Source organism: Oncorhynchus mykiss, chromosome 2, assembly GCF_013265735.2.
Source record: "Oncorhynchus mykiss isolate Arlee chromosome 2, USDA_OmykA_1.1, whole genome shotgun sequence".
Taxonomy (NCBI): Eukaryota; Metazoa; Chordata; class Actinopteri; order Salmoniformes; family Salmonidae; genus Oncorhynchus; species Oncorhynchus mykiss.
Genome location: NC_048566.1, coordinates 14,189,231 through 14,213,393, shown reverse-complemented (window position 1 = coordinate 14,213,393; position 24,163 = coordinate 14,189,231). Strand labels below are relative to the sequence as shown.

The 24,163-nt window shown below is 43.8% G+C and overlaps 1 protein-coding gene across 2 annotated transcripts in view; it reads right to left on the bottom strand.

Annotated features, from left to right (window-relative positions):
* The window catches only part of LOC110513267 (collagen alpha-1(VI) chain-like), a 120,659-nt gene that overhangs the window by 16,809 nt on the left and 79,687 nt on the right, over positions 1 to 24,163 (bottom strand). The window contains exons 1-3 of one of the 2 annotated variants that reach the window (XM_036962053.1): positions 921 to 980; positions 232 to 272; positions 45 to 80 (exon numbers count right to left, since the gene is read on the bottom strand). The gene's annotated coding sequence lies outside the window, so the exon portion shown is untranslated. Of the gene's footprint in view, positions 1 to 44; positions 81 to 231; positions 273 to 920; positions 981 to 24,163 lie in introns of those variants that run through there. The other variant, XM_036962057.1, reaches the window with a different exon arrangement.

The following is a 24,163-nucleotide window of genomic DNA, read 5'->3' as shown; positions in this document are numbered from 1 at the left end:
CATGATATCCAGACAGACAGAGACAGACAGACAGACAGACAGACCTTTAAACCTGCAGGTCCTCTCAGACCAGGGTATCCCTGTAAGAAGATGAAAGAAAAATCTGAAATAGGCAAATGAGGTCCATGGACATTTTGTCCAGACAATGTTGATAAATCATACTTGTAACTAAGAATCAAAACATGAATGCCTACTTATTGCTCAGAATTTCACTGCTGAAGAAATACAGACCTGGAACCCTGGATATCCAGGTTGGCCTTCTCCTTGTGTTCCTGTTAAGGGAATTTTTATCAATGATGACTAATTATGTATACATTACAATCAGGACTGACTAATCAGAATACTATTATGTTACTGTATATGTACTAATCCGAATATTATTATGTTGCTGTAAATGTATGAGTTTTCTTTCTTGATCCCAGTACTGAATATAATGTGTGTGAATGTGGTCAAGAGTTAGAACAATGACTGTCTGTTCCTTGGTACAAATGAATCAGACTGGCTAGAATGCTTATCTACACGAGAAAACCTTGACTCGTAAATTATATTAAATTGGTAGGGAGACGGATGTGGGAAGGCTTGAGATACAGCCTTTGTACTGGAACGGAGATGGCACGGGTTGGTGCTGGAACTAATGACGTCATTTTCAGTTTATAACCTGTGGTAACCTGTATCGTGTTCAGTACTCTCGTGAATAAACTCTGCTGTATGACTTTAAGACTGGGCTCTGTCTATTATTATAGAATAAGGGTCTTACAAGTCCTTATGAATGGACAGAGTGTTTAATTTTAATTGGATATTAAAACATAGAGTAATTTAATTCCTTTACTAGTTCCATCATCACCCTGAAGAGAGAATCAAGATAATATTGTGTATTATTAGCCTCATGATAAATCAGATAAGCTCTTCAATACACTCACCCTTTTCCCAATGGGCCCTGCATCTCCCGGTGCTCCTGGAGGCCCCCTGGAGCCCTTAACATCCTGGGGGGAGAGACCCTGGTCAAAATATGCATTGTAGTTTGCATGTGTTACCACATGGTACAGCTGTGTCATCATCAAAATCATTAAATGACTGGCCATCGTACCACAGGCCTGTAAGGTCCCGGTTCTCCTCTGTAGGCTCCCGGCTCTCCTTTGAGCCCAGACACTCCACTCAGACCCTTTCAGGGGGAATAAATGAAGAGAGGGGGTGCGACAATGACTGGAGGTAAAACATCAACCTATATTTAGCAACAGCCCATGAGAGAGCTAGCCTGTTCCCCAAGAAGGTGTTGGTGGAACCATATAAGAAAGAACAAGTGATCACACAGAGTAATAGAGGACCGAGGGACACTCACCTGTGAACCCACGTCTCCAGCCTGACCTTCATGACCCTGTGCTCCAGCAGAGCCTGTGTCACCCGTCTCCCCTTGACCACCTCTTATTCCTGGAGCACCTCTTAGTCCCCTCTCTCCCCCTACACCCTTAAGAGAGACAAATAGGAAGAGAGAGGGAGAGAGAGTGTCATGTGTGCTCCCTCTCCGGCCTCTAGGTCACCAGGCTGCTCGTTAAGGCGCACACCTGTCACCATTACGCGCACCTGCGCATCGTCAGACTCATCTGGACTCCATCACTTCCTTTATTACCTGCCCTATATATGTCACTCCCTTTGGTTCCTTCCCCGGGCATCATTGTTTCTATTTCATGTCTGTGTGCTGTTTGTGTTTCTTGTTTTGTATTTAGTTGTATTTATTTATTAAAACACTCACTCCCTGAACTTGCTTCCTGACTCTCAGCACACGTCGTTACAGAGAGAGAGAGGTCACCAGCTTGGATGTGAACAGCATTGTTCAGCTAAACGGCAACTTCCCATCGGTCAACAAGGCCATTTTACCATAATGTAAACATCAAATAAAGGGTTTACAAAAGCTAAACCAACTTTTTTGATTCATTATATACTAATGTGTTTTCTTTTACAGTGATACAACTATTTAATTCAGCCATTTAGTCAATGTAGAGCAGGGATCATCAACTAGATTTCTTGAGCAGATTGTCGGGTGGACCGGAGCATAGTTACAAATAGAAAGCAAATTGACCTCAAGAAGCCCTGCTTACATTTGTATTCAATCACGTTTCTCTCTATTATGCGTGTGAATACTTGGGAACAGATTTCTTAAATTCCCTTGGAGCTGATTTCCTGTTGTCCAACAATAAAAACATAATAAGATGTCACTTATTTTTTAGAAAATTGGGGGGTCAAATAAAACCACCCCCGGGCCAAATTCGGCCCATGCGCCATCAGTTGGGGTACCCTGATGTTCAGTGATCTAGTAAGATATGTGTCTTCCTGTGTCAGATTATGTGGACAGTGTTCGTCCTGGTCCGGATGTTGTATTGATTCTAGAACTAGCTGAGTTCCAAACCTCTGTGCCTGGCGCTCCAGACGGTCCAAAGTCCCCCTGTAAAACACAGAAAGGTGGACAGGTGCCTGAGGTCATTGTCCAAATGTTATTGGTTATGGCATCATTTTTCCATTCAACTATAAAAAAATACACCGATACATTTGGGCGTTTATCACAACTGGCACAACTTTACTTCGTCTCCTTGGTCACCCTTATTTCCAGGTCCTCCGATTGGTCCAGGCTCCCCCTACAGACACAGATGAAACAATACAGCCACACAGAAAAGCTATCCTGTGTGATAGATGGATGGATGATTGAATGATTGAAATTGATGATTGAAATTATTGATTGATTAATTGATTGATTTGATTAGTTGATAAATCAATAAATTGATTGATTACCTTGGCTCCGTTGGCTCCAGACACTCCAGGAACCCCTGGCTCCCCAGGTGTTCCCATCTCTCCCTGTGGACAGGAAGGTCAAATAGAAACTTAAGTCACTCACACATTAAATAATGCAGAACAGACAATTAAGGTGCTGGGTATGACAGAGTTACCTTTTGTCCAGGTAATCCATAAGATCCTTCATCTCCTTTCTGCCCCAGAGGACCTGGCTCCCCCTATCAGAGGAAACAGTCATTACCAACATCAACCAGTCTGAACTTAAATATGAATACTTCAGATAGGAGGAAACAGTCATTACCAACATCAACCAGTCTGAACTTAAATATGAATACTTCAGATCAGAGGAAACTTAAACATGAATACTTCAGATCAGAGGAAACTTAAACATGAATACTTCAGATCAGAGGAAACAGTCATTACCAACATCAACCAGTCTGAACTTAAATATGAATACTTCAGATCAGAGGAAACTTAAACATGAATACTTCAGATCAGAGGAAACTTAAACATGAATACTTCAGATCAGAGGAAACAGTCATTACCAACATCAACCAGTCTGAATTTAAATATGAATACTTCAGATCAGAGGAAACTTAAACATGAATACTTCAGATCAGAGGAAACAGTCATTACCAACATCAACCAGTCTGAACTTATACATGAATACTTCAGATATAACTAACAGCATGAATCTACTATTTATCTAGTATTATTCTATCCAAGTGGGTGACTGGTAAAGACTCCCAAACAAATAAACTCCCACTCATACCCCAATCAGATATAAACAAACAAAAGGATTGTTCTTATCCGCCTGGCTAATTACCCCAACCATGGCAGAAAAAACACACTCAAAATAACCCTGTCTCATCTTCTGATTTTGTTTGAACTGAATTGCTTTCAACCGCAGAATGAAGCACACCTGCTTTAACAGCAAAAAGGGAATGACTATGAAGTCTGCTGAGGACAGAGTTATGGGAATAATGTGTAGTATCGTAACTCCCTGTTTGCAGTACATGTCAGTCTACTGACTAGCTCTGGCTCCTAGAGCGCTATTGGCTGCCAAGTGGTTCTTGGCTGTGGGGGGAAAATTCTGGGAAATGATGAACGCTTGGTGTAACACTCCCAGAGTTTCACTGTAACTAGTCTAGGAGGTCATGAATACAGTAAGCCGTGGTGTGTGTGTGGATGTGTGTGGTGCGTGTAGTGTGTATGTGGGTTCGTGTGGTGAGTGTGTGGGTGAGATGGTGAGTGTGGTGTGTGTGTGGGTGAGTGTGGTGCGTGTGTGGGTTCGTGTGGTGAGTGTGGTGTGTATGTAGGTTTGTGTGGTGAGTGTGGTGTGTGTGGGTGAGTGTGGTGTGTGTGTGTGTGGGTGAGTGTGGTGCGTGTGTGGGTTCGTGTGGTGCGTGTGTGGGTTTGTGTGGTGAGTGTGGTGTGTGTGTGGGTGTGGGTGTGGGTACGTGCACATGGGACGGAGTAGATGGTATTTTTTAAAGGGGGAGTGTGGAAGTGGGACTAAGGAGGGCCGGTGCTGATCAGTCTGGAAAGACTGTGAAGAAAAGGAAAAGCAGTAGGAAACAAGACAAGCAGAGTGTCATGACTTTGATTCTGGCTACATGACCTTGCATGACTCCTATAGACTTACCTCTGCCCCCTCGTCTCCTCTACAACCAGACAGGCCCATAACCCCAAAGTCCCCCTACAGAGAGAGAAAGAGAGAGGGCGACGTGGGAGTTTACTGCACATTTCAAGGAATAATACGAACATGTGTGACCTCACTGAAGGTTTCCAGAGAAACAGAACTCCCTAATGTACTTTGTAATCTGGAACTACTACACAGTTTTTTGCTCTGAAAAACATCTGCTCTGGTTTGAGAAGCATGTCAAGGGATTCAGGACCCGAGGTGGAGGTGGGGGTGGGGACTGCCTTTAAGCTAAATCTTAAATTTTAATAATGTTTTGGTAAATATTTTTTTATTATTTGACTTTATTGATTTATATATATATTTTAAATATATATATGTTTTATTTCAGAAAAAACAGTGTACAGACAAAAAGTATAGAAACAGACAATGATAACATATGCTTATTAGTGATAACATAGTTTTATTAGTGAATTTACATAGATGAATATGACATTTTTCCATTAGTGCAATTCAATTAATGAAGTAAAATAGTTTTTCTTTATCCTTTTCATAGTTAAGGAACTTCCTGTCAAATCTCCCAGGGGGGGGGGGGGGTCTAAAGGGATGTGACCATGAGGCTTTAGTGCTGAACATTTAGTCTACAAAACACCTATATGATTCATCTGGCTCATATCCACCATGCAGCACCTGGATCGGTTTTAAGATAATTTTAATTTTTTTGGCACCCTGTTATGCTCCATATAGTGCCTCACGGGGATGGACAAAAGTATTGCTCTGTACTGTATAATAGGTCCAGAGCCTATGGAAGAAGGTACAGGTGTTACAAAATACTAACAGCCTTCAGCATGGGCTGAGCCATCCTTCGTCTGTATTTCATTCTCATCTTGTTTTCGTCTCAACCCCTCTAATAATTCTGGAATATGGGTGTATATAAAGGGAGACCTGTGAGGGCGAAGCCTGCATCCCTGTTTAATTGGTCACTCACACTTTACGAGGCCTTGATAGCCTTGTTTTTCTGTTTGTTAGTTTACAGAGTGATACTCTTGTTAAACATTTAATAATGCAGGGGCTGTGTGTTGAGTAAGAGGTAGAAAACAAACAAACCACAAGGCCATCCTTCCCGTCCACTCCATCCGCTCCTTTCTCACCCTAGAAACACATGGGTCACATGACTTCATTCCCACCACTGCAACTGGTTGAATTGGTGAGTATGTGACAATGTGCATGACTGAATGGATGGATGGACACATGAATGAATGAATGAATGAATGAATGAATGATGCATAAGATCAACAACATACCTTTTGTCCAGATGGTCCTCTCGGACCCTGTAGGGCAAAATAACGTTTGAACATTTTGACAGCTGAACCTATGGCTGTTGGATGATTTGATGTGATGTATTCTTTGTTTACATTATATACGTATGTACTACAAGGTTTATAAACACTATTATAATCACTATTACTCTCCACAAAATCGATGAGAGCTTACTCTGTCACCAGTAGGACCACGGTCACCCTTTAGAGAAAGAGAGTGACGAATATCAGAGTGTAGCTTCTAAGCACTTAATACGGATCCAGACAGTTAAAATTCCTGGTGTTGGAAACACTGGAAACATATGGCATATTTCAATACAGTTAAGTGAATGCTCATGGAACATTGCATTAGCTAACCTCATACAGCCAGACAAGTATGTCTCTAAATATTGCATTTACGCCATAGCTCTAAATTCTACCAGGCAATGTTACATTATAGCTAACCAGCATGTGTTATGAATAATCTAAAACATTCAAAGTGGTACATATTTTTATTTTAGATAAATAATCACTCTGACCTTCTCTCCTCTGTGTCCTTGGGGCCCCTGGTCACCTGCAGTCCCCTAGGTGACAAAGATATGATCCACATGTGATCCACATATGATCCACATTGCCTGTAGCCATAATCTGTAGCATCAAACAGGCTACAAAGCATAATGTCTCCACAGTCTACAGTCAGCAGATAGACAAGCTCATGTTCTGTAATGTGTCATATACTACCTTTGCTCCCAAACTTTCCGGTCTCCCGGCAACCCCCTGACGTCCTGGAGTTCCCTGAAAAAAAGAATCATATCTATTTCTCATTGTCATCAGTCAACCTCTTCCAGTGTTAGTCATTCTGAAGCAGAGTCTGAGTGAAGCCGTTTGTATAAACTGTGTTAAGCTACAGGAAGCTTCTATCCCCAAGCAATACGACTGATAAATAGATGACAAAATAGCTACATGGACTTTCTGAGTTAACCTTGTATCGGTTGAGCTTCTCCATCAGAGCAACATATGACGTCCTTCCAACACCAGTTAATCTTCACCAATGGTATGGTGAAGATCCGGACTGTGCCCTCTGTTCCATGCCAGCCAACCTCAGGCACATTCTCACAGGGTGTAAAACAAGCCTCACTCAAGGACGCTACACTTGGCGTCACAACCAAGTCCTTAAAAACCTTGCGTCCACCCTGGAGGACAACCGCGAAGGGGCTAAACCACCGAAGCGCGGCTCGACACCATTAGAGCGAGACCAGCTGCGCTTGGCCCGCGACTGGAAAATGCTAGCTGACATTGGCCGGCAACTTGTGTTTCCTCCGGAGATCGCAACCACCACCCTAAGACCTGACATGGTGCTCTGGTCCCGTTCACTCAAGAAGGTCTTCATCATTGAGCTCACAGTACCCTGGGAGGACTCAGTAGATGAGGCTTATGAGCGAAAGCATCTGCGCTATGCCGATCTAGCTGCCGAAGCACGGCATCATGGCTGGAACACAGAAGTCCGACCAGTGGAGGTGGGCTGCAGAGGTTTTGTGGCAACATCTACAACCAGACTGCTTAGAGACCTTGGAATTAAGGGCCAGAGCCAGCGTTCGGCAATCAAAGCTGTATCGGAGGCGGCAGAAGGCAGCAGTCAGTGGCTCTGGATGAAGAGGAAAGACCCCAGCTGGGCCCCGAAGTGAGAGGGCCAGGAGGTATGCGGTCAACAATGCTTGACTCAGGGAGGAGGATGCCCCTGCCATGCATAGTCCCATGGGATGTTGGCTATCATCAACAAGGCAACTCCTATGACTAATTGGGAATGGGACGCAAGCGTAGGATTGATCACCCTGTCGCTGGCCGCCTTTGGGGAGGGTGTACAGTGTGAAAGGCCGAAACACCCTAGGAACCAAAGGTACACTACTGATGATGCGCTCCCCAAATTTCACCAGGCTCACTGTTCATTAACTCTTGGAAGTGCTTGCACAAAGGATAGTAACATCTCATCCTGTGTTCTTGGAATCATTTACTGAGCTTTTATTTTTATTTGTGTACTGTCTCTGTTCACACGCACAGGGCCCCCCCCCACACACACACACACACACACACACACAGTCTCTGTTCACACGCAAACACACTGTCTCTGTTCACACGCACAGGTCCCCACACAGACACACACACACACACACACACACACCCTGTCTCTGTTCACACGCACAGGGCCCTACACACACACACACTGTCACTCCATCATCTGCTCACTCAGACATAATATGCACATTCATATTGACTCTACACACAAGCACATTCACTCACATACAAGCTGCTGCTACTCTGTTTATCTTATATCCTGTTGCCTAGTCACCTTACCCTTATATATATATATATATATATATATATATTTACCTCCAACACTCCAATGTTCCTGCACATTGTAAATATGGTATTGGAACTGACCCTGTATATAGTATGCTTACTTACTTACTTATTGTTAGGTTTTGAGTTTGCAAGAAAGGCATTTCACTGTACTTGTGCATGTGACATTATACCCTTTGGCCCAAAATTCCCATTGAGACAGAGAAGAAAGTCTTGGACTTGCCAGACTGCCAGAAGTTGTGCACAGAACACGGTACTGTACAATAGAATCAATCAAACTAAGCTTTTTCAGTTCCACTACCTCCTCGTCTCCTTAATGCATTTCTTGGCTGGAACACACAAGAGCTGTGTTGACTAGCAGTGGGCTAGGCAGGCCATCTGGACGCCATGATTAGATCAGACACAGAGAAGGCCAGAGTCATTAGTCCCCATCAGGTAAACAGGGGCATGCTCAGATCACACATAGAAATGTCTGTTATAGAGTGGACATGATTCCCTATTCCACATGACTTAGAAGCATGGCTTTTCTATGTAATATATTTCTATCTCAATGTTCCATAACGCTGCACCCCATGGAATACAGTCCTGGTAAAGCAAAGATTGTCATCTCATTAGCATTCCATTGGATATTGGCGCAAAGCCACTCCCGTCCTTAAAACCTTTGGTTTGAATCCAGACCACAGCAGGGGCAGCTCTGGATCCTCTGTAGACAAGTTACTACTGAATCAAGCCTCAGTCTTTCAATTTGTCTTCCTCTCGCTCTCATCACTCTTATACACAGTCATGCACGCCTCCATCACACACACACACACTCTTTTCTCTTTCTCACATGTACATTAGCGAGTGAAACACGTCTCTTTGCCCCGACAGTAAAAGCACATGCCATGCAATCTTATTCTGTAACGGAGAACATCCCATGATACTGTAGACGACTGGCTTGAAACCCTTGACCTCCACTAGCTGAATCTCATGTTTATAGATAAGCCAGTCTATTCCATCTTTTCTTGTTTTCAATCAATATGATTACAAACCAGTATCAGTACTTTCTGTATCACTCATTCTTTCACTGTCCTGATATTGACCTTGTAATACTGTGTGATTATAAATGTCTGGCATATTTATAGTAATGTGCACAAACGCACACATGCCGACGCACACACACTCACGCACGTGTTTACATTGTGAATCCTTACTGTATATGAACTGCAGTACGTGAGCCAAATCACCAGGGTTTGAGTAACGTTCCTCAGGCCCCCTTCTCCACCCCCCCCCCCCCCCAATGCTTACTAATCCCTTACTTAGTCAAGAGTTGGAGCTAAGCAAACCATCAGTAATATGAAGTAAGTGTAAGGTAAGTATATAGAACGCAGCGATCAGCATTTTCAACATTTTCACCAATAGCTAAGGTGGGCGACAGATAGCCCAGCCGTTAAGAGTGTTGGGCCAGTAACGGAAAGGTTGCTGGTTTGAATCTGTCGATGTGCCCTTGAGCAAGGCACTCTAATAACCCTAATTGACGAGCGTCTGGTAAATCTAAATGTGGTGTTTTAACTAAAAGGAAAACAGAGAGCACCCTACCGCGCCCCCTCCTGCACCAGCAGGGCCTTGAGATCCCAGGGGAGCCTGTGAAACAAAGAACACGGATGAGAAAGACCTCTGACTCCACTGGACCCCATATTAAGACTATACTGAGATCAGATTAATCAAGACAAACAATCTGTAATGAGGTTTTCTGCGAGATCATGTTGAAAAGGGACGACAATGTGATCAGGCTTACCTTGCACTCGAACGAACAGCACTGAAAAAGAACAATAAACATAAATCAACCACAGTCATAATCACTGTTCATAAATAAGATCACAAACAACAATCATCTCACTGTATTGGTCGGGAACTATCAAATCAAATCAAATTGTATTGGTAACATACACATATTTAGCAGATGTTGTAGCGAAATGCTTGTATCAAAAAGACTGAAGAAAAAACTCACCACAGATTCAGAATCCTTGTACTACAGATCCATAAAAGAAGAGACAGACATTTGGTTAGAATAGTCTGTTTGGGCAACAACAAAAATGGCCTACAGTAAATTACATTTAGGTACAGGGCCTTGGTTTAAAAATGGCCGCTTGTATGATGGTAACTATGTAACGATGGTGTACTAACTACTCAATCAACCAATCTGTCATGCCCTGATCTGTTTCACCTGTCATTGTGATTGTCTCCACCCCTTCCAGGTGTCGCTTATTTTCCACAGTGTATTTATCCCAGTGTTTCCTGTCTCTCTGAGCCAGTTCATCTTGTATGTTTCCAAGTCAACCAGCGTGTTTCTCCCCGTGCTTTTGCTAGTCCTCCCGGTTTTGACCCCATGCCTGTTTTCTGGACTCCGTACCCGCCTGCCTGTCCAGTCTGCCTGCCCTGACCTCGAGCCTGCCTGCCACTCTGTACCTCCTGGACTCTGATCTGGTTTTGACCTTTTGCCTGTCCACGACCATTCTCTCTCTACCCTTTTAACTAATAAATATAAAATACTCAAACCATCTGCATCTGGGCCCTGAGCCCTTATACAATCAATGGACTCACCCTGTCATCAGCTGCCCTGTTGCTACGGAGATGGCACAGTCGGTGTGGGTTCCCTTGCCGATGTAGCGAATGTCCTGTATAGCTCTCTTTAGCTGAGCTCTTCCTTGGGCCTCCTTGGTGCTGGTCAGCTCCCTCATCACCTTTACCTCATCACTGTAGTGCAGCACTCCCACACTCCACGTCAGGTTACGCTCACAGCTGTAGTATCTAGATGAGTACAGGCAGAGCTATGTCACAATGGCACACAAAGAGTGACACCAAGCATGCACTACAGGGACAATTCCCCTAAATCAGCAGTATTTAATTTACTGTCTACAGATTAGAAGGCAGGGAGTTCACTCATGGGAATGATGTATTGATTCCCAGAGGGGAGAAAGTGGTACTAAAACCTGATAGAACAAATCTATTACAAGTTTGCCATCTTGTCAAGCCCCACATTTACACCCATCGTCCTCCTGCTATTTTCTCCAGTACCCAATCAAACCATCAGGCAGTTGCTATTCTGATGAAGTCAATGAAAGATACATAAATACTCAACCAACCGTGTCAAGAACCAGGAGCTGTCAATAACTAGGTGTTCTTTAGCTCTTTGAACTTTAGGCCAGTAGCATTTTGCATACTTCAGTAGGATCACATCACTAATGAATCACATCACCAAAAAATATATATACTATATCCTTTATCCTTTATCCTTTATCCTATATATATATATACTATATCCTTTATATACTACTATCCTTTATAAACATTGAGCTGATGATATTTTATTGTACAACAATGTCTTGAATCACAGGGCTTCTCCAAAACATGGGCCCCAATTCAATAAATGTCAGATAATGACAAAGCTCACTGTGTGCCTGCATGACTGAAAGTGTTGTTCTCTTATATGTGTATTTCTGATCACGTGAAGACGTCATTCATCAGGTCCTCTGAACTTCAGGAGGACAACTCCTTAGCTGTAAGGTGAGACTTCGTTAGATAGAGATAACATATCAACCTTCCTCTCAGTCAGGAATGCAGCTCAGTGCCCCAAAGGTAAACCCCAAACCTTTTCTGGGCGAATGATTTGGAATGGCTGCACTGAACAAACACTTGCTGCCTGTCTGAGCTTGTTAGTGAGTAACACGCACGCACACACACACACACACACACACACACACACACACACACACACACACACACACACACACACACACACACACACACACACACACACACACACACACACACACACACACACACACACACACAAACTGACGCACACACAGGCATTCAGTGATGAAACATATCGGTATGGGCCACAGAAAACACAGCTCAAATATTTTAACCGTAATAGTTGCACTGTTTCCGAACAGTGGAATGGCAAAAGCAAATCTATTACGATTATAATAGATAAGTTGCAGCATCTGTATAAATGCCCAATGCGTTTTGTAGTTCAACAAGATGAGCCGTCTTGGCCTCCGTAGACCGCTTTCCTTCAGTCAAAAGACCAAATCGCCCTCTAGTGGCCTCATGGATGGAATGTTATTCATATTTGTCATCATTTCATAATGAATAAACGTTTCTTTTTTTTACTCCCGAAACTCCGGTGTTTTAATGTCAAACGATTTTGTTAGAATTTTGTTAGATTTTGTTATATCTGTCACACCCGGATCTGTTTCACCTGTCTTTGTGATTGTCTCCACCCCCCTCCAGGTGTCGCCCATCTCCCCCATTATCCCCTGTGTATTTATACCTGTGTTCTCTGTTTGTCTGTTGCCAGTTTGTCAAGTCAACCAGTGTTTTTGTTCTCAGCTCTGGCTTTTCCCAGTCTCTATTTTTCTCCCCCTCCTGGTTTTGACCCTTGGCTGTCCTGACTTTGAACCCGGCTGCCTGACCACTCTGCCTGAGCCTGCCTGCCGACCAGTACCTCTGGATTATTGACCTCTGCCTACCCTGACCCTGAGCCTGCCTGCCGTCCGGTACCGTTGCCCCACCTCTGGTTTACTGACCCCTGCCTACCCTGACCCTGAGCCTGCCTGCCGTCCGGTACCGTTGCCCCATCTCTGGTTTACTGACCCCTGCCTACCCTGACCCTGAGCCTGCCTGCCGACCGGTACAGTTGCCCCACCTCTGGTTTACTGACCCCTGCCTACCCTGACCCTGAGCCTGCCTGCCGTCCACAGTACCGTTGCCCCACCTCTGGTTTACTGACCCCTGCCTACCCTGACCCTGAGCCTGCCTGCCGTCCACAGTACCGTTGCCCCACCTCTGGTTTACTGACCCCTGCCTACCCTGACCCTGAGCCTGCCTGCCGTCCGGTACCGTTGCCCCACCTCTGGTTTACTGACCCCTGCCTACCCTGACCTGTCTATTGCCTGCCCTGTTGGATTATTAAATCATTGTTAATTTGATGTGTCTGCACCTGGGTCTTACCTTCATAACTGATAATATCTGACATGGTACAGGTGTATTCTTTTTTTAAGCCCATAACCATGTGTGTGAGGTGTATACTTTTGTTTCAAGGTAGATTTGTTTAAGACTAACAAGAAACACTCTGTGTGACTCTGTTTTAGCCCACAGCAGTATGCTTGTGCTTTTCCAAGAGCATCATATTAACGCAACCCTGAGCACCATGTAAGGAGAGAAGCTGTTCTCATACACTACCTCTCAGCCCCAATTCATCACTGTAGAACCACAGTTCACTCAGAGGTCAACACACAACCGTGTTTATAAGACTGCATGTAGTGAGGCAGACCTCCTGAGATGATCATCAACAACACATTGTCAGGAGAACACTACTGCCCAGAGCAGCTATCAATGGTCATTCTGCATGTCGCTTATCAGGGTGGGTCTGAGTGTGTGGTGAATAATACTGGTACAATATGACTGTATTTTTTAATAATGATCACAGAGGGGAGTTTAAGAAATGAAACAGGAGGTATGCTGATGGAAGCCTCTGTAGGAGGATTGATATTGTTTGGTCTGCGCTAGTCTGTGGGGTGAATAAACGGTCAGGCGCGAGTTTCCCAGAAGCCTTGTCGCTAACATGACACTTGATTTCTCTTGGCAAGCTCGCCATAATCATTACTACGTAGCATTAATTACCGTTTAGTTGCCAAATGTCATGAATTGAAGTAAGGGACCTGAAAGCACCCACATCATGTTAACCACATGATTTCTTAATGAATACCAGTCATGTAGCTGAAACTGTCAGTATGGAGGTGATACACACCTAGTATTGAGCTGGTCCACAAAGTCCAGGGCAAACTGCTTGATCTGATCAACAAAGGAGCCGTAGGGCTTGGCCCTCAGTGCCACACTCTCTGAGGTGTCCAGAACAATGTACACATCTGCTTCTGCTTCTTTATAGCCAACTCAGCACATTTGGGTTTGGTTAATCAATTTGGCCATTTTCCAAAATCATATACTGTATCATCTCCAGCACGAAACAACTGTCTATTCAGAAAGTACTCAGACCCCTTGAATTTGTTACGTTACAGCCTTATTCTAAAATGTATTAAATTATTTTTTTCCCTCAACAATCTACACAAAGTGAAAAAAACTTTTAAACAATTTTGCAAATGTATAAAATATATTTTTTAAACGAAATACCTTATTTACATACATATTCAGACCCTTTACTATGAGACTTGCAAAAATGGGGAGAAGGGCCTTGGTCAGGGAGGTGACAATGAACCCGATGGTCAATCTGAAAGAGCTCCAGATTTCCTCAGTGGAGATGGGAGAACCTTCCAGAAGGACAACCAACTCTGTAGCACTCCACCAATTAGGCCTTTATGGTAGAGTGGCCAGACAGCCCACTTGGAGTTTGCCAAAAGGAACCTAAAGACTCTCAGACCAGGAGAAATAAGATTCTCTGGTCTAATGAATCCAAGATTGAACTCTTTGGCCTGAATACCAAGCCCGTCTGGAGGAAACCTGGCACCATCCCTACGGTGAAGCATGGTGGTGGTAGCATCATACTGTGGGGATATTTTTCAGTTTCAGGGACTGTGAGACTCGTCAGGATCAAGGACAAGATGAACGGAGCAAAGTACAGAGAACTCCTTGGTGAAAACCTGCTCCAGAGCGCTCAGGGCCACAGACTGGGGCGAAGGTTCACCTTCCAACATGACAGTGACCCTAAGCACACAGCCAAGACAATGCAAGAGTGGCTTCGGGACAAGTCTCTGTATGTGATTGAGTGGCCCAGCCAGAGCCCGGACTTGAACCTGATCGAACATCACTGGAGAGTCCTGAAAATAGCTGTGCAGCGACACTCCCCATCCAACCTGACAGAGCTTGAGAAGATCTGCAGAGAACAATGAGAGAAACTCCCCAAATACAGGTGCGCCAAGTTTGTAGAGTCATACCCAAGAAGACTTGAGGCTGTAATTGCCGCGAAAGGTGCTTCAACAAAGAACTGAGTAAAGGGTCTGAATACTCATGTAAGTGTGATATTTCAGTATTTTTTATTTGCAAACATTTCTAAAAACCTGTTTTTGCTTTGTCATTATGGGCTATTGTGTGTAGATTGGTGAGTTAAAAAATAATTTAATAGATTTTAGTATAAGGCTGTAACGTAACAAAATTGAGAAAAAATAAAGGGGTCTGAATACTTTCCGAATGCACTGTATGTGAAAATTGCGCATTTATATGATCTGTGGTTAACAAGATAAGAGGAAAGAAATCCAAAGAAGTGCTTCTCTGACATCACAGGAAGGATACATTTATTTTTTTAACAGTGATTTTCAAAACCTTCAACGAGTTTCTAGCCAGAGGGAGGATATTTTTCTTGATCCCCACATCACCGCCAATCTCATAGTGTTCTAAAATCACTGTTTTTAAAATGTTTATACTTTTGATGATGTCATCGGGTAGGATGTTTTCAATTTTTTTTTTTATTATACAAAAACGTGTTGGCTATGTGTTGACTATGGTACGGTGCTGGAGATGATGAAAATGAGGTTGAAATGTGATGGAGTTGCCCTTTAAAGTGCATCTAAATTAATATGTACTACCATTTCACTGGGCAACATTAAGGATTATTGTGTTTAATGCTTTGCTTTGGCAAATGTTCAACAGATATTAAGCATTGGCATAACATCTTGCTAAGTAAAAAAAGAGTGGGCAGGAGAGCAAGGCTACTCAGCTACAGCTTGGCTTGATAGCCTACCATAGAGGTCTCCTCTGTTCCTCCCATTGAGAGAGCAGGCACCGTGGACTAGCGACACCAACGAGAGAAGTAGAATAGCACCGGTCAGCTTCATCATGGGAGAGGCCTTCTGGAGACGCAGGGGAGAAGGGACTTCAGGAGAACCTAGAGGCCAAATAAAAATATTCACTAAAAAGAGAATGTTTAAACACATCCAGCTTGAGTGGTCAAAGCCTGAAACCGCTCTTCACACCCAGCCTCCATACATCCTGTTGTAGGTCTTTATAATCATCATCCAAATATAAATGCATCAGAATTTTCCTCAGTCAACATCGGTATCTACTACCTACCTTCAACAAGTCAACATCGGTATCTACTACCTACCTTCAACAAGTCAACATCGGTATCTACTACCTACCTTCAACAAGTCAACATCGGTATCTACTACCTACCTTCAACAAGTCAACATCGGTATCTACTACCTAACTTCAACAAGTCAACATCGGTATCTACTACCTACCTTCAACAAGTCAACATCGGTATCTACTACCTACCTTCAACAAGTCAACATCGGTATCTACTACCTACCTTCAACAAGTCAACATCGGTATCTACTACCTACCTTCAACAAGACAACATCGGTATCTACTACCTACCTTCAACAAGTCAACATCGGTATCTACTACCTACCTTCAACAAGTCAACATCGGTATCTACTACCTACCTTCAACAAGTCAACATCGGTATCTACTACCTACCTTCAACAAGTCAACATCGGTATCTACTACCTACCTTCAACAAGTCGACATCGGTATCTACTACCTACCTTCAACAAGTCGACATCGGTATCTACTACCTACCTTCAACAAGTCAACATCGGTATCTACTACCTACCTTCAACAAGTCAACATCGGTATCTACTACCTACCTTCAACAAGTCAACATCGGTATCTACTACCTAACTTCAACAAGTCAACATCGGTATCTACTACCTACCTTCAACAAGTCAACATCGGTATCTACTACCTACCTTCAACAAGTCGACATCGGTATCTACTACCTAACTTCAACAAGTCAACATCGGTATCTACTACCTAACTTCAACAAGTCAACATCGGTATCTACTACCTAACTTCAACAAGTCAACATCGGTATCTACTACCTACCTTCAACAAGTCAACATCGGTATCTACTACCTAACTTCAACAAGTCAACATCGGTATCTACTACCTACCTTCAACAAGTCAACATCGGTATCTACTACCTAACTTCAACAAGTCAACATCGGTATCTACTACCTACCTTCAACAAGTCAACATCGGTATCTACTACCTACCTTCAACAAGTCAACATCGGTATCTACTACCTACCTTCAACAAGTCAACATCGGTATCTACTACCTAACTTCAACAAGACAACATCGGTATCTACTACCTACCTTCAACAAGTCAACATCGGTATCTACTACCTACCTTCAACAAGTCAACATCGGTATCTACTACCTACCTTCAACAAGTCAACATCGGTATCTACTACCTACCTTCAACAAGTCAACATCGGTATCTACTACCTACCTTCAACAAGTCAACATCGGTATCTACTACCTACCTTCAACAAGTCAACATCGGTATCTACTACCTACCTTCAACAAGTCAACATCGGTATCTACTACCTACCTTCAACAAGTCAACATCGGTATCTACTACCTACCTTCAACAAGTCAACATCGGTATCTACTACCTACCTTCAACAAGTCAACATCGGTATCTACTACCTACCTTCAACAAGTCAACATCGGTATCTACTACCTACCTTCAACAAGTCAACATCGGTATCTACTACCTACCTTCAACAAGTCAACATCGGTATCTACTACCTACCTTCAACAAGTCAACATCGGTATCTACTACCTAACTTCAACAAGTCAACATCGGTATCTACTACCTAACTTCAACAAGTCAACATCGGTATCTACTACCTACCTTCAACAAGTCAACATCGGTATCTACTACCTATCTTCAACAAGTCAACATCGGTATCTACTACCTATCTTCAACAAGTCAACATCGGTATCTACTACCTACCTTCAACAAGTCAACATCGGTATCTACTACCTACCTTCAACAAGTCAACATCGGTATCTACTACCTAACTTCAACAAGTCAACATCGGTATCTACTACCTAACTTCAACAAGTCAACATCGGTATCTACTACCTACCTTCAACAAGTCAACATCGGTATCTACTACCTACCTTCAACAAGTCAACATCGGTATCTACTACCTACCTTCAACAAGTCAACATCGGTATCTACTACCTACCTTCAACAAGTCAACATCGGTATCTACTACCTACCTTCAACAAGTCAACATCGGTATCTACTACCTACCTTCAACAAGTCAACATCGGTATCTACTACCTACCTTCAACAAGTCAACATCGGTATCTACTACCTACCTTCAACAAGTCAACATCGGTATCTACTACCTACCTTCAACAAGTCAACATCGGTATCTACTACCTACCTTCAACAAGTCAACATCGGTATCTACTACCTACCTTCAACAAGTCAACATCGGTATCTACTACCTACCTTCAACAAGTCAACATCGGTATCTACTACCTACCTTCAACAAGTCAACAAGAGTAAATGCTTTTCAAAAATAAAGTACAGTGTTTAAAAAAACATGTATTGACAAATGATTTTCCAATACTGGTATTTCCAAATGCTTTAACTTCAGATCCCATTGAATCGACACTTGACAACAGAGAGGTTTCCTTACCATTCTAAAGACAAGTGGCATGGTTCTAAACTGACAAATGGATTTGTTCCAAACTCTTCTAAAGTGACCAGTGGTAGGTTCTAAGCACTTTAGAATACCTATGTGTTTAATAAAGTGGCATTTCTTTCCTTTCTCTTTTTTGCATATGTGTTAAAATGTGAATATCCCACAGGTTTGTGTTGTCCAGGTGTGTTTGCTGCTCTCTCTGCTAGCAGTCTGTGCAACAGGAGAGGATGGGGCTCTCCTGCAAAGTGTCCTCCCATCTCATACAGTTTACACCCCACACAATCCTTACTGCTACCTTACAGCAGCTTCTACTGAGGCCGATAGAGTAAATTACAGGGGATTTAATAAAGTAGGCTGCACAAATACATAGCACACAGTGCAATCTTTGTATGAAGTATCGCTGTGTGTGGCCTAAAAATATTGCCAGTAGTGAAGATTCAAGGCCCCCTGAAGGTTCAATGTCCTCTTAGAGAAGTTTCTACAGGATGCACTTCCTCACATTATAACAGTTTCACAGTCTTCACCTCAGAATGACATGGAGGTCTGACTCAGTCAACTGAACAAGACTGTGCGAAGAATGAGAACACAGTTCTTGGCTAAAGTTGTTCGATTCAAGTGTCTGCAAAGTCCAATCTAAACAATGTAATGGATCTCAAATAGCATTTGGCTCTCCCCAGATCAGACCTGAAGGAGTCCTTTCATTGCTATAAACTTGGCATTGATGGAAACATTGACGAGTCAAGCGCCCAGCTACCTTTTCTATCTCACTCTTATGCAACATTGAAGCTAAAAGCTGTGTCAAAGTGTCCTGGTAAATTGTTTTTTTAATGTACAATAGATTTCTCATTTCCTCAGACACGAGAAAAACAGAAATCTCTTGCTCTAACACAGGAGTTCGGTGGAACCTTAATTGGGGAGCTCGGGCTCGTGGAAATGACTGGAGTGGAATCAGTGGAATGGTATCAAACACATGGTTTCCATGGTTTCCAGGTGTTTGATCCCATTCCATTTGCTCCATTCCGGCCATTGTTAGCAGCCTCCATTAAGAATAAGTTCACATGCAGATAAGTACCTGCAGCATGCAATTCAAATCTGATATGGACTGGTCTTTGTCTCAGCTGGGCCTGTTTTGCCCTCAGGCTAACATAATGGAAGTCAGGAACTGCGAAGGCCAAACATGCAGATACATGCATGCAACCTGGCTGCCACCACTGACAGACCATCGTGCTCCTAAGTATGGATGGAAACGTTCAGCATGGTGGGCTGAACAACAACATGGTAGACAGGGGCAAAGATTTCCACAATCACTCAAAGTAAATTGCACATTGGTTTTCTTGTTCAACATTTAGTTGACCAATAGATGATTGTATCTCCTAACTTGGTATAGGCTCTGAGATGAAATAGGATATGAAGTCACTCTCCTATCTCATAGCAATAGGCTACTATAATATATAATACTATATATTTTAAGTAGGCTACTGGTCTATTTATTTTCGATGCTTATTGAATGAGAGACAGATCAAGGGTAGCTTAACATTTGTTGTGTAGCGGTAATAAACCAGTCATGTAAGACAATAAGAGACATGTCCTGCTGTAACGATACGCGCTGAGAGTCGGGAAGCAAGTTCAGGGAGTGAGTGTTTTAATAAAATAAACATCATGCAAAACCAGAAACACTAACAGCACACAGACATGAAACTGAAATAGAAACAGTGACACCTGGGGAAGGACCCAAAGGGAGTGACATATATAGGGAAGTAACCAAAGGGAGTAACATATATAGGGAAGGAACCAAAGGGAGTGACATATATAGGAAAGGACCCAAAGGGAGTGACATATATAGGGAAGGAACCAAAGGGAGTGACATATATAGGGAAGGACCCAAAGGGAGTGACATATAGAGGGAAGGAACCAAAGGGAGTGACATATATAGGGAAGGAACCAAAGGGAGTGACATATATAGGGAAGTAACCAAAGGGAGTGACATATATAGGGAAGGAACCAAAGGGAGTGACATATGGAGGGAAGGAACCAAAGGGAGTGACATATATAGGGAAGGAACCAAAGGGAGTGACATATATAGGGAAGGACCCAAAGGGAGTGACATATAGAGGGAAGGAACCAAAGGGAGTGACATATATAGGGAAGGAACCAAAGGGAGTGACATATATAGGGAAGTAACCAAAGGGAGTGACATATATAGGGAAGGAACCAAAGGGAGTGACATATGGAGGGAAGGAACCAAAGGGAGTGACATATATAGGGAAGGACCCAAAGGGAGTGACATATATAGGAAAGGAATCAAAGGGAGTGACATATAGAGGGAAGGAACCAAAGGGAGTGACATATATAGGGAAGGAACCAAAGGGACTGACATATATAGGGAAGGAACCAAAGGGACTGACATATATATGGAAGGAACCAAAGGGAGTGACATATATAGGGAAGGAACCAAAGGGAGTGACATATATAGGGAAGGACCCAAAGTGAGTGACATATATAGGGAAGGAACCAAAGGGAGTGACATATATAGGGAAGGACCCAAAGGGAGTGACATATAGAGGGAAGGAACCAAAGGGAGTGACATATATAGGGAAGGAACCAAAGGGACTGACATATATAGGGAAGGAACCAAAGGGACTGACATATATATGGAAGGAACCAAAGGGAGTGACATATATAGGGAAGGACCCAAAGGGAGTGACATATATAGGGAAGGTAATATGATATGATCAGGCTATGATTTAGGCCTATATACTGTGATAAAAGTAAAATAAATATTATACGACATACTATGTGAGATGGTAGACGACAATTTGTGCATAACTATGGTCTGAGCTGATTGTGGAAATATGCACACTTTCCAACTGACAAATATATAATCTACCAAGATTTAAAAATAACTGAAATTGGCACAAGATGGAGGTAATGTTGGAACAGCACTAACAAAATTACAGTTAACTAAAATGTACAGTTAATCCAGTATAAACTAATTTATAGAATTTAATACACAAGAGACAACATTCACAAATTCTACAGCACAAGGCAGAGTAATGTCTTAAATGTAAAACTAACAATTACTCAGTAATCCATGCATTCTGGGAATGCTATAAAATCCCAAAGTTATGGGCGGAGTTAGGAAGTTGGCTGTCAGAAGTATTACAATGTAAATGTACTTTTAATCCTCCTGTCTTCATATTTCAAGACGTGGCACATGAGCGTGGAGATACAACATAGATTGGACAAATCTCTGAGGATGCTGTAAGGGGCTCTCTCTGAGGATGCTGTGAGGTCTGGCTGTTTCTGAGGATGCTGTGAGGGCTGGCTGTCTCTGAGGATGCTGTAAGGGGCTCTCTCTGAGGATGCTGTGAGGTCTGGCTGTTTCTGAGGATGCTGCGAGGGCTGGCTGTCTCTGAGGATGCTGTGAGGGGCTGGCTGTCTCTCAGTATGCTGTGAGGGTCTGTCTCTGAGGATGCGGTGAAAGGCTGGCTGTCTCTGAGGATGCTGTGAGAGGCTGGCTGTCTCTGAGGATGCTGTAAGGGCTGTCTCTGAGGATGCTGTGAGGATCTGTCTGTCTCTGAGGATGCTGTAAGGGCTGTCTCTGAGGATGCTGTGAGGGTCTGTCTGTCTCTGAGGATGCTGTAAGGACTGTCTCTGAGGATGCTGTAAGGGCTGTCTCTGAGGATGCTGTGGGGGTCTGTCTGTCTCTGAGGATGCTGTAAGGGCTGTCTCTGAGGATGCTGTGAGGGTCTGTCTGTCTCTGAGGATGCTGTAAGGACTGTCTCTGAGGATGCTGTAAAGGCTGTCTGTCTCTGAGGATACTGTGAGAGGCTGGCTGTCTCTGAGGATGCTGTGAGAGGCTGGCTGTCTCTGAGGATGCTGTGAGTGGCTGGCTGTCTCTGAGGATGCTGTAAGGGCTGTCTCTGAGGATGCTGTGAGGATCTGTCTGTCTCTGAGGATGCTGTAAGGGCTGTCTCTGAGGATGCTGTGAGGGTCTGTCTGTCTCTGAGGATGCTGTAAGGACTGTCTCTGAGGATGCTGTAAGGGCTGTCTCTGAGGATGCTGTGGGGGTCTGTCTGTCTCTGAGGATGCTGTAAGGGCTGTCTCTGAGGATGCTGTGAGGGTCTGTCTGTCTCTGAGGATGCTGTAAGGACTGTCTCTGAGGATGCTGTAAAGGCTGTCTGTCTCTGAGGATACTGTGAGAGGCTGGCTGTCTCTGAGGATGCTGTGAGAGGCTGGCTGTCTCTGAGGATGCTGTGAGTGGCTGGCTGTCTCTGAGGATGCTGTGAGTGGCTGGCTGTCTCCGAGGATGCTGTAAAGGCTGTCTCTGAGGATGCTGTGAGGGTTATCTCTGAGGATGCTGTGAGGGGCTGTATCTGGATAGAGCCAGAGTGTTCAATGAATAAATGGGAGCTGAGTGAACGCAGCATGGTCCCGTAAAGCTATAGGAGGCCCTTCCCCAGGGCCAGGCCCTATGATTTATGACATGAACCAGAAATGGGAAGGGAGGGGAGTGGGACGGATGAAGAGATAGAGAGAAAGAGAAGGGAAGTCTGTCTTCAATCAGACTAGATGCCTCTGGGCCATGTTTTACTCTAGATTATAGATTCTGATAACTCAAATGGTGAACATTATTTTCACAGAGAGGGAGGATTCCTGACAGATATAAAGCATGATGTCACATTTTCAACATGCACACTTGGACGTTCCTGTCATTCCTGTCTTGCAGGAAATCACGCACAGAATGAGCAGTATGGCTTGTGGCATTGTCATGCTGGAGGGTCGTGTCTCAGGATGAGCTTATTGTTTTGTTCTGTTGTGTTTGATTAAACATTATGGACACTTACCACGCTGCGCATTGGTCCTTCGATCCTTCTCGCTACTCCTCAGAAGAGGAGGACGAGATCCGTTACATAGCTGGGGTAGCCTAGACCAGCAGTTCCCTAGTCCTCAGAAGAGGAGGACGAGATCCGTTACATAGCTGGGGTAGCCTAGCCCAGCAGTTCCCTACTCCTCAGAAGAGGAGGACGAGATCCGTTACATAGCTGGTGTAGCCTAGCCCAGCAGTTCCCAACTCCTCAGAAGAGGAGGGCGAGATCCATTACATAGCTGGGGTAGCCTAGCCCAGCAGTTCCCTACTCCTCAGAAGAGGAGGGCGAGATCCACTACATAGCTGGGGTAGCCTAGCCCAGCAGTTCCCAACTCCTCAGAAGAGGAGGGCGAGATCCATTACATAGCTGGGGTAGCCTAGCCCAGCAGTTCCCTACTCCTCAGAAGAGGAGGGCGAGATCCATTACATAGCTGGGGTAGCCTAGCCCAGCAGTTCCCAACTCCTCAGAAGAGGAGGACGAGATCCGTTACATAGCTGGGGTAGCCTAGCCCAGCAGTACCCTACTCCTCAGAAGAGGAGGGCGAGATCCATTACATAGCTGGGGTAGCCTAGCCCAGCAGTTCCCTACTCCTCAGAAGAGGAGGACGAGATCCGTTACATAGCTGGGGTAGCCTAGCCCAGCAGTTCCCTACTCCTCAGAAGAGGAGGGCGAGATCCATTACATAGCTGGGGTAGCCTAG